Here is a 7,927-nt window from a genome sequence, read left to right as displayed (position 1 = left end):
TAGCAGGGCCATAAGAATGAGCTCTGAGTCTTGAGATTTAATCTCTTTTGCTTTCTATTTGGAAATACGTGACATACGCACGCTAAATACATGAAAGCAAGCCAAACTCACATGGAACCAATTTTTTTTTTAAAGGCATGAATAAGGCTGAGTTCACCCTCAGCTCTGGGTGAATCTATCCATGTGGCTTGCAAATGATTCTTATTTTAGTGCATTGGGTAATCCTTGTCATACCATATGTGACTCGTAGTGAAATTGGATTTAGGCCTTACAATCCAATTTCTATGGGGATGGGTGGTTAAGAAATTTGATGGATGGATGGATGGATGGAAAAGAGAGATGGAGATCAACAGATCCTATGGAAACACAGAAAGAATAGATATCCTATAAATAAAAATAAGCCTATAGACATACCCCACCAGAACTCTGGGAATTGAAGACTACACATCTCTACACATCTTCACACTACACATCTCTAAAGAATCTCTAATATCTAGCCTGGCCAATGGATGAATGTATGGATGGATGTGATCAATTGATTTTTAGTAAGGAGTTTTAGGATAGTATTTTAATGTAGATTTTATTGGTAGATTTCTAATATGTTGTGCATAAATTTGCTGTAAGCCGTCTTGAGATCCAGGAGAAGGGCGGCATAGAAATCAAATAAATGAAAAAATAAAATAAAATAAAATAAAATAAAATAAAATAAATAAATAAATAAATAAATAAATAAATAAATAAATAAATAAATAAATAAATAAATAAATAAATAAATAAATAAATAAATAAATAAATAAATAAATAAATAAATAAATAAATAAATAAAATAAAATAAAATAAAATAAAATAAAATAAAATAAAAAATAAAAAATAAAAAATAAAAAATAAAAAATAAATAGAATAAAATAAAATAATAAAATAAAATAAAATAAAATAATCTTAGAGGCTCTCAGACCACCTATCTAATGGTGAAATCACAACTGCAACAGATCAGCAGTGATGTTCCCATTCTGCCCTCCATCCCAAATGAAACATCAAGCTGTGAAGAAATAAAACTCATGCACAGTGGTCCCTCCACACTCCCACAAGAGCTCTTCAAGAAGGCTGTGATTTCACTCAAGGGGATAATTTTCATCTTTCAATCTGTATGGCTTTAATATTGTGGCCAGTGGCACCGTAGGGCTTCACTGTGCAGAATGGTTTTGCAAAATTTGTTATTTCAAGTGTCAATTGCCAGTTGATTTAAGAGGAGGATTAGATGAGTCCTTGGAGAATAACTATCTAGGACCAGTAATGTCAGAAAGTCTCCTGGGGAACAAAAGTTTTTGACTCCAGGATTCCCAAGGCATCTGGTTCACAAATGTGGGGATACCATGCTAGACAAAAGACACCTTCAGACTGAGCCAATGTTTATTGTGTTTTCATTATGCTGAAAAGAGGAAGAGTTCTGTGTGACAAGTACGTGACTGAAGAAATGTGTAGGTGGTGATTTTTTCTGCTGTCACCACATTTGTGGTAATGAAAACGGCAACCGTTGAATTTTCAGTTTGTTCAGCTATTAACAGAATTGTAGTTCTAATGTTAATGTTGCTGCTGCTGATGAACAGAAAACAGATTGTCTGTTTGTCAATATGAGCCAAGTGCAATAGGTGGACCAAATCCTGCAGGGACAGAAATATGGGGCTTAAATCATAGTCTGGCGGAGTTCACACACTGCAGTAAGTCATGCTAACTTGTGTCTGGTTTTACTTAAAATATTTTATATACTTCTTTACACAACCATAAAGAAATGTAGAAGAATCTGTTTGGAAGAGTCACCAGGTGTCCTCCTTTTTTAAAAAAAATAATGGGCCTGACATAATTTCTGATTGAGTTAGAGACAAAGCACTGCAGTATAAGATGTCTCACTGCCTTAGGAGTGTTTCTTGCTTTTAATACAGTTTTCCAAGCAGCAAAAGATAGAATTTAATTTAATTTAATTTAATTTAATTTAATTGATTTATATGCTGCCCAATCCTGTAGGACTCAGGGAAGCTTACAACGATAATATAATGCAATACAATATTACAATAAAAGTCAAATAGTAAATAGTAAAAACAGTAAAACCCCATTAAACTAGACAATAAAAATCTCTAGCTAAACTATACAATCATAGACACATACATACCAAGTGAATCACAGTTCGGCCATGACTAGGTGTTAACACTCACAGCCCCCAGGCCTGTCAGCAAATCCAGGTCTTCGCAGCCTTTCAGAAGGACAGTAGGGTGGGAGCAGTACGAAAGAAAGTAACAGCATTTTTATTGGTGAATTCTCCCCACCAATCCTTAAGAACATCCTGTTAATGCAGCCTAGATGAGATCACATACCAGTCACGGATAATGTCCTACATCATTCTGGCTATGTGAACTGGGTGAGATCATGTAGATATGAAAAGCCCGTTAGAGGTAAGCAGTTTGCTGCACACAACCTCCATGCAGCCTCCATCTCTACACATTTCAATGTAGGAGTACTACAGTGACATTATTATATGCACAGAGATGGGAAGATTTGAGATTATCCACCATTTTAAAATTATTATTTATTATGAAAGGTATTTGCCACTCATCTTGTATTCAACCTGTGGAGGAATGGCTGGTGAAATTGACATATTTTGATTAAATGGGTAAATTAACTGCTTTGATTAGAGAAAAGACATTATCTACATTAATTGGAGCCTGGAAACTTATGGGGGTCAAAATGAAAACATGAGCTTGTCATTTATCACTTTGATGTTTAGGATTTCAGAAACATGATGTAACTTTAGAGAAAAAGATTGTACTTATAAGTGCTGTGAAGAATATGAGAAGTCACTTTTTGTATCTTTTATTTTGTTTTTCTTTTCTTGCACTTTTTGCTTTCCCTTTTCCCTTTCTTATTTTTATTTATTTGTTTTATTTACACCTAAATGTGTTGTGCTATGTGTCAAGAAGAGAAATTGATGGTGTTTCTTTCTCACCTTATGGTGTTGCTAGACAAATGGGAAAATAAAGATAGGAGGATTTACCAGCCATTTATCTTAAATTGTCCTGCAGTTTGGGGCAGTGATTAAGACACCAAGCTATACCCCACACACACACACCGGAGACAGTGAGTTCTAGTCCTGCCCTAGGTACAAAGCCTAGTTGGGTGTCTTTAGACTAGCCACACCTTAGATCCAGGAAGTAGAAAGAGACACTTTTTAGACAGCCTTGCTAGGTAAGATGGACTCAAATTTATAGTCTCTTGCTTTCTAACCTGGTGTCTTAACCACTAGACCAAACTGTCTCTCCTTACTTTAAATTCCATTTTTTGATATTAGTTAGCATTAGATTTTATCTTCCTCTTAAAAAGTTTTAATAAACATTTATATTTAAGCAATTTTAATAAAGATTTATATGTTTAAAAAATAATATAAACGTAAGATTGCCAATGGAGAGACAGCTATGTGCATTGCAGCACGGGGCAAGGTTTGCAACATATCACAAAATACACTTCCTCCTTTTGGTCAACCCTTAGATTCAGTGGATTGCTCTCAATTATATAAATCATGATTTATAAACCACAATGGCTGGCTCAAATATAATGCTAAACTCAAGTCAAACCAATACCTTTGTAGTGTGGCATAATATGTGAAATCAGAGTGTTTCTGCTCCTTCTGGATAGTGCCTTACAGTCAGCACTCATATATGGGCATGCAGAGGACAGGGTTTTCAGAAAAGTAAACTCTTTCTTTATAAAATACATCCTTGGGATGCCTTACTTAATAAGGTCAGGCACACAATTAACAGGGAAGGTTCCAAAAGGAACTAACGTTAATGTATAAACCAGGATTTTTCAGGCAAGGCTGGAACAGGCCAGAGCTTGTAGGAGAGCCAACTTGCATTCCTAGGCAACAAGCAAGAAATTAAATCAACAGAAACCCAGGCTCGTTGGCACAGAATCGCCCTCCTTTACATTCCTCTCTCCTTAACTCCCCTTTAGCTCAGTAGTTGTAATCATTGTCCTCCATCCACCTTGCCACCTTTTTTTGATTTAGGTCACTTCCAATGCTCCATTTAGCAATGGCACTTAGACTCATATACCACTTCACAGTGCTTTACACAGTGCATCTCTAAGTGGTTTACAGAATCATCGTATTTACCTCCAACAATCTGGGTCCTCATTTTACTGACCTTGGAAGGATGGAAGGCAGAGTCAGCCTCCATCAGGCTCAAACTCCTGGCTGTGGGCAGAGATTGCCTGCAATACTGCATTCTAACCACTGTGTGGCCCCAGCCCCTCCATTTCCCCTTCTTCTACTTATGAAATCAAAATGTATTGAATAATCCTGATTTTAAAAAAAGCAAAACAACAAAGCTGGGTAGCTTAAAAAGCCCATTTTCAGTAAGTTGCATCCTGCCTTGCTCAGTGCTAAGAGAAAAGGAAGGTGACTTTAAATCTCTGTGGATTAAATCCCTCCCCCCTCCTTTTGCTAGGCCACGGTACATGTACGTGGAACTCCATCTGTGTACGTCACCACTAACCATTCTCTGTACATTCTTTGTAAGGATCAGTACGTGCCATGAATGCTGCTAATGCATCATCCTACTTGGAATCTACAAAGCTGATGAAAGCCAAGCAGGAAAAGAAGGAATAAAATCTGGAGCTCAGAGTTTTAGAGAATTAAGAATGTTTCCACATATGAAGCTAAATCAGTTAGGAAGCCTTGCCCATTCACTCACTCTGTGTAGCTGTCTGCATGGCTAAAAGTCTATAGAAAGTGAAGTTGTGTGAAATTGAGTGATTTAATCTCCTTCAGATGTGGTCGGTGATACACAGTAGTTGTTGGAGAGACTCCCTCCTATGTGGCATGCACAAGATAGGAGAAAGCAGTTCTAGCCAAAAATCTTGGACTTTGGATTCTCATCCCAGCTGTGAATATTGCCTGATAGCTAAAGCAGGACAGTCTTTGAAGTAAGGAATCCTTGAATCTTTAGACGCTAGATGACAAACATTCATGCTTTTTACATTGTCCAGTACTGGCTTTTAATTGATTCCATTTCTTCATCTTCCCTCCTATCATTAAGGCAAGCTTGCCAATTATAAAGCAGCCAAACCAGATTTACCACAGAATAATGATCAGACCTGGGGTTTGCAAAGGTACCTTTCCAGTGCAAGTATTTTACAATCTGGTGTTTATGATATCAATCCAGAGCTCTCAGGATTGTTATTTACATTTTGCACAAGCTAATGAAACAAAGGTTGAACTTGGCTCAGTACGTATCTGAAAGAATGCTTCTTTGGGGAAGAATTTCTTACTTACTTATAACATTTTGGAGCAGTGTGGTGACCTAGTGGTGAAGACATTTGCCTCTCCCTCAAAAGGTTGAGAGTTCAATCCTAGGTAGTGGCAGATGTTCGCAGACGACACCAAGCTGGCAGGGGTAGCCAATACCCTAGAAGACAGACTCAAATTACAGAAAGACCTAGACAGACTAACACAGTGGGCCCACACCAACAAAATGATGTTTAACATTGACAAGAGCAAAGTCCTTCACCTAGGCAGAAAAAACACTGGACACACATACAACCTGGGAGAAACCCCTCTTAGCAGTAGCGACTGCAAAAGAGACCTCGGAGTCTTGGTGGACAATCAACTAAACATGAGCCAACAATGTGCAGCAGCAGCTAAAAAAGCCAATACAATCCTAAGCTGCATCAACAGGGGAATACACTCCAACACCAGGGAAGTCTTAATACCACTCTACTACGCCCTGGCCCGACCACACCTGGAGTACTGTATTCAGTTCTGGTCACCACACTTCAAAAGAGACATTGAAACTCTAGAGAAGGTGAAAAAAAGAGCAGCCAAGATGATTAAGGGATTGGAAACCAAGATTTATGAAGAGAGACTGAGGGAACTGGGCATGGATAGCCTAGAGAAAAGGAGGGCCAGAACAGACATGATAGCAGTCTACAAGTATACGAGGGGATGTCACAGAGAGGAGGGGATCACTTTATTCTTCAGGGCACCAGAGGGCCGGACAAGGAGCAACGGCTGGAAGCTGACCAAGGAGAGATTCAACATGGAGATAAGGAGGAACTTCCTGATGGTCAGAGCGATCAACCAATGGAACAACCTACCAGCGGACATTGTGAACTCCAACACTCTGGACATTTTAAACAGAAGATTGAACTGCCACTTGACTGGTGTACCATAGGGTTCCTGCTTGGGCAGGGGGTTGAACTCGATGGCCTTCATGGTCCCTTTCAACTCTAACAATAAACAAACAAACAAACAAACAAATAAATAAATAAATAAATAAATGTTTTTCTCTCAGTGCACAAGGAGAACATATCTGCTGTGAGCGCCACATAGTTGTCATGAAGCCACTAAATGCTCAGCTCCATTCAGTCGCCCTGACTCTTCCTTCAATTAATGGATTACCAGGTCATTAAGAAAAACACTTGTTCACCTATAACATGAATGTCGCCATCCATCAAAAACTGAAAAACACTTGCAATCATTTTAAAAACTAGAAAATTCAACCTGTTAAAATATAAAACATTAAAATAACAAAAACCTGGTACAAATCCACGCTAGCATGTCATTATCTAATCTTTTCCCGTTCAGTCGTCTTGAGACAGACAGATTTCTAATATGAATCTTCACGAGCCAGTTCTGGTTAATGAGTACCAGTGTAAATTTCTCCTCCGTGCTATTGCTCAGCTGTGCACACCGTGTTCTTCTTTCCTGCCATAGTCTTCGAGATTCCAAAGGGCAGGAATGTACTAGAAAATGAATGACGGCCTGATGGGTTCCAGATTACTTCTGGGAAATTTCAATTTATCCTCCCTCTTTGTCCCTGCTTAATTCCAGAATCTGTAATATGATCGAAGAAGGTAGGCCAGAGAAAGATTGTCCAATAACAGTTTCAAAAGCTGCAACTTCACTAGAATGTAGGTGCCACTAGTTAACCGGAGTCAATCCCTAATTTTGGGAACTGCACTAATTGTTGTATGCTTCCAAGCCTAATTCAAATAACTGATGGACACCTGTAATGCTCTTTATGGCTTTAACCCTTGTTATTGGTCTACCTTGGATAAAACCAGTTCTCTATCACAGAGCTTTTGCAGGGAAAGAATTTTAACAGAGAGGTGGTAATCTATATATTTTATTTATATAGCATTACTTTCATATTTTATTATTGCAAAACCATATAGAATCCAATGAGTAGGTGGCACACAAATGGACTGACCAGGCACCATCAAGTTATTTTGGATTCCGAGTGACCATATAGATATTTTTCCCATGAGACATACAAATTAATGTAATATGTCAATAAAACAAGCCTGCACTTCTGCCATTTAATGTATACAATTTTGAACTGCTCAGGAACTGTAACTGTAACATTATTTTAGACTTCATGTTTTATGCTTATTTCACCCATTTTTGTCCATGTCTTTGGTCCCAATGTAAGACTTGGAAGCTAACAGCATTGATTTGAATTGCTTCTTTTAGGCCTCAACAAACAAAATCATCCAGAAGAAAGTTCCACTGAATTTAGTCATATTGGAATAGACTTCTATGGACTGTGATAGAGGAAATAAGATAATTTCCTGGGTTATTCCATCCCTGTGTCGACACTAGGCAATACAGGGAGCCTTGGTTAACCTAAAAACACCAAACATAATTTTCTGGGTAAAACTGTTTTAAGGCAACATCCAGGGGGATAAATGTCAGGACAGAATTCTCATAGTTTATTAACATTAATTGTACATGAAACTTCAAAACAGCTCCACCTGTATTATCTTTGTATATTTTATTTCCATCTATCTCTACATGACTCTGAGGATGTTGATTTCCACACCAAAATTTTCCAGGTGTTTCTATAAATGTGGTTTGCTGATGTACACAGATTGGTAT

The 7,927-nt window shown here is 37.8% G+C and overlaps 1 long non-coding RNA gene across 1 annotated transcript; it reads right to left on the bottom strand.

Moving 5' to 3' along the window:
- Positions 1 to 1,433: 1,433 nt before the first annotated feature.
- LOC139158494 (uncharacterized) lies at positions 1,434 to 6,161 on the bottom strand. Its single transcript, XR_011557700.1, has 4 exons — positions 6,145 to 6,161; positions 5,324 to 5,456; positions 2,168 to 2,248; positions 1,434 to 1,661 (listed from the first exon to the last, which is right to left on the bottom strand). It is a non-coding gene; the product is annotated as an uncharacterized lncRNA (long non-coding RNA).
- Between the last annotated feature and the right edge of the window lie 1,766 nt (positions 6,162 to 7,927).

The sequence above is a fragment of the Erythrolamprus reginae genome, chromosome 2 (genome assembly GCF_031021105.1).
Source record: "Erythrolamprus reginae isolate rEryReg1 chromosome 2, rEryReg1.hap1, whole genome shotgun sequence".
Taxonomy (NCBI): Eukaryota; Metazoa; Chordata; class Lepidosauria; order Squamata; family Dipsadidae; genus Erythrolamprus; species Erythrolamprus reginae.
This window is presented reverse-complemented; position numbering and strand designations above follow the sequence as displayed.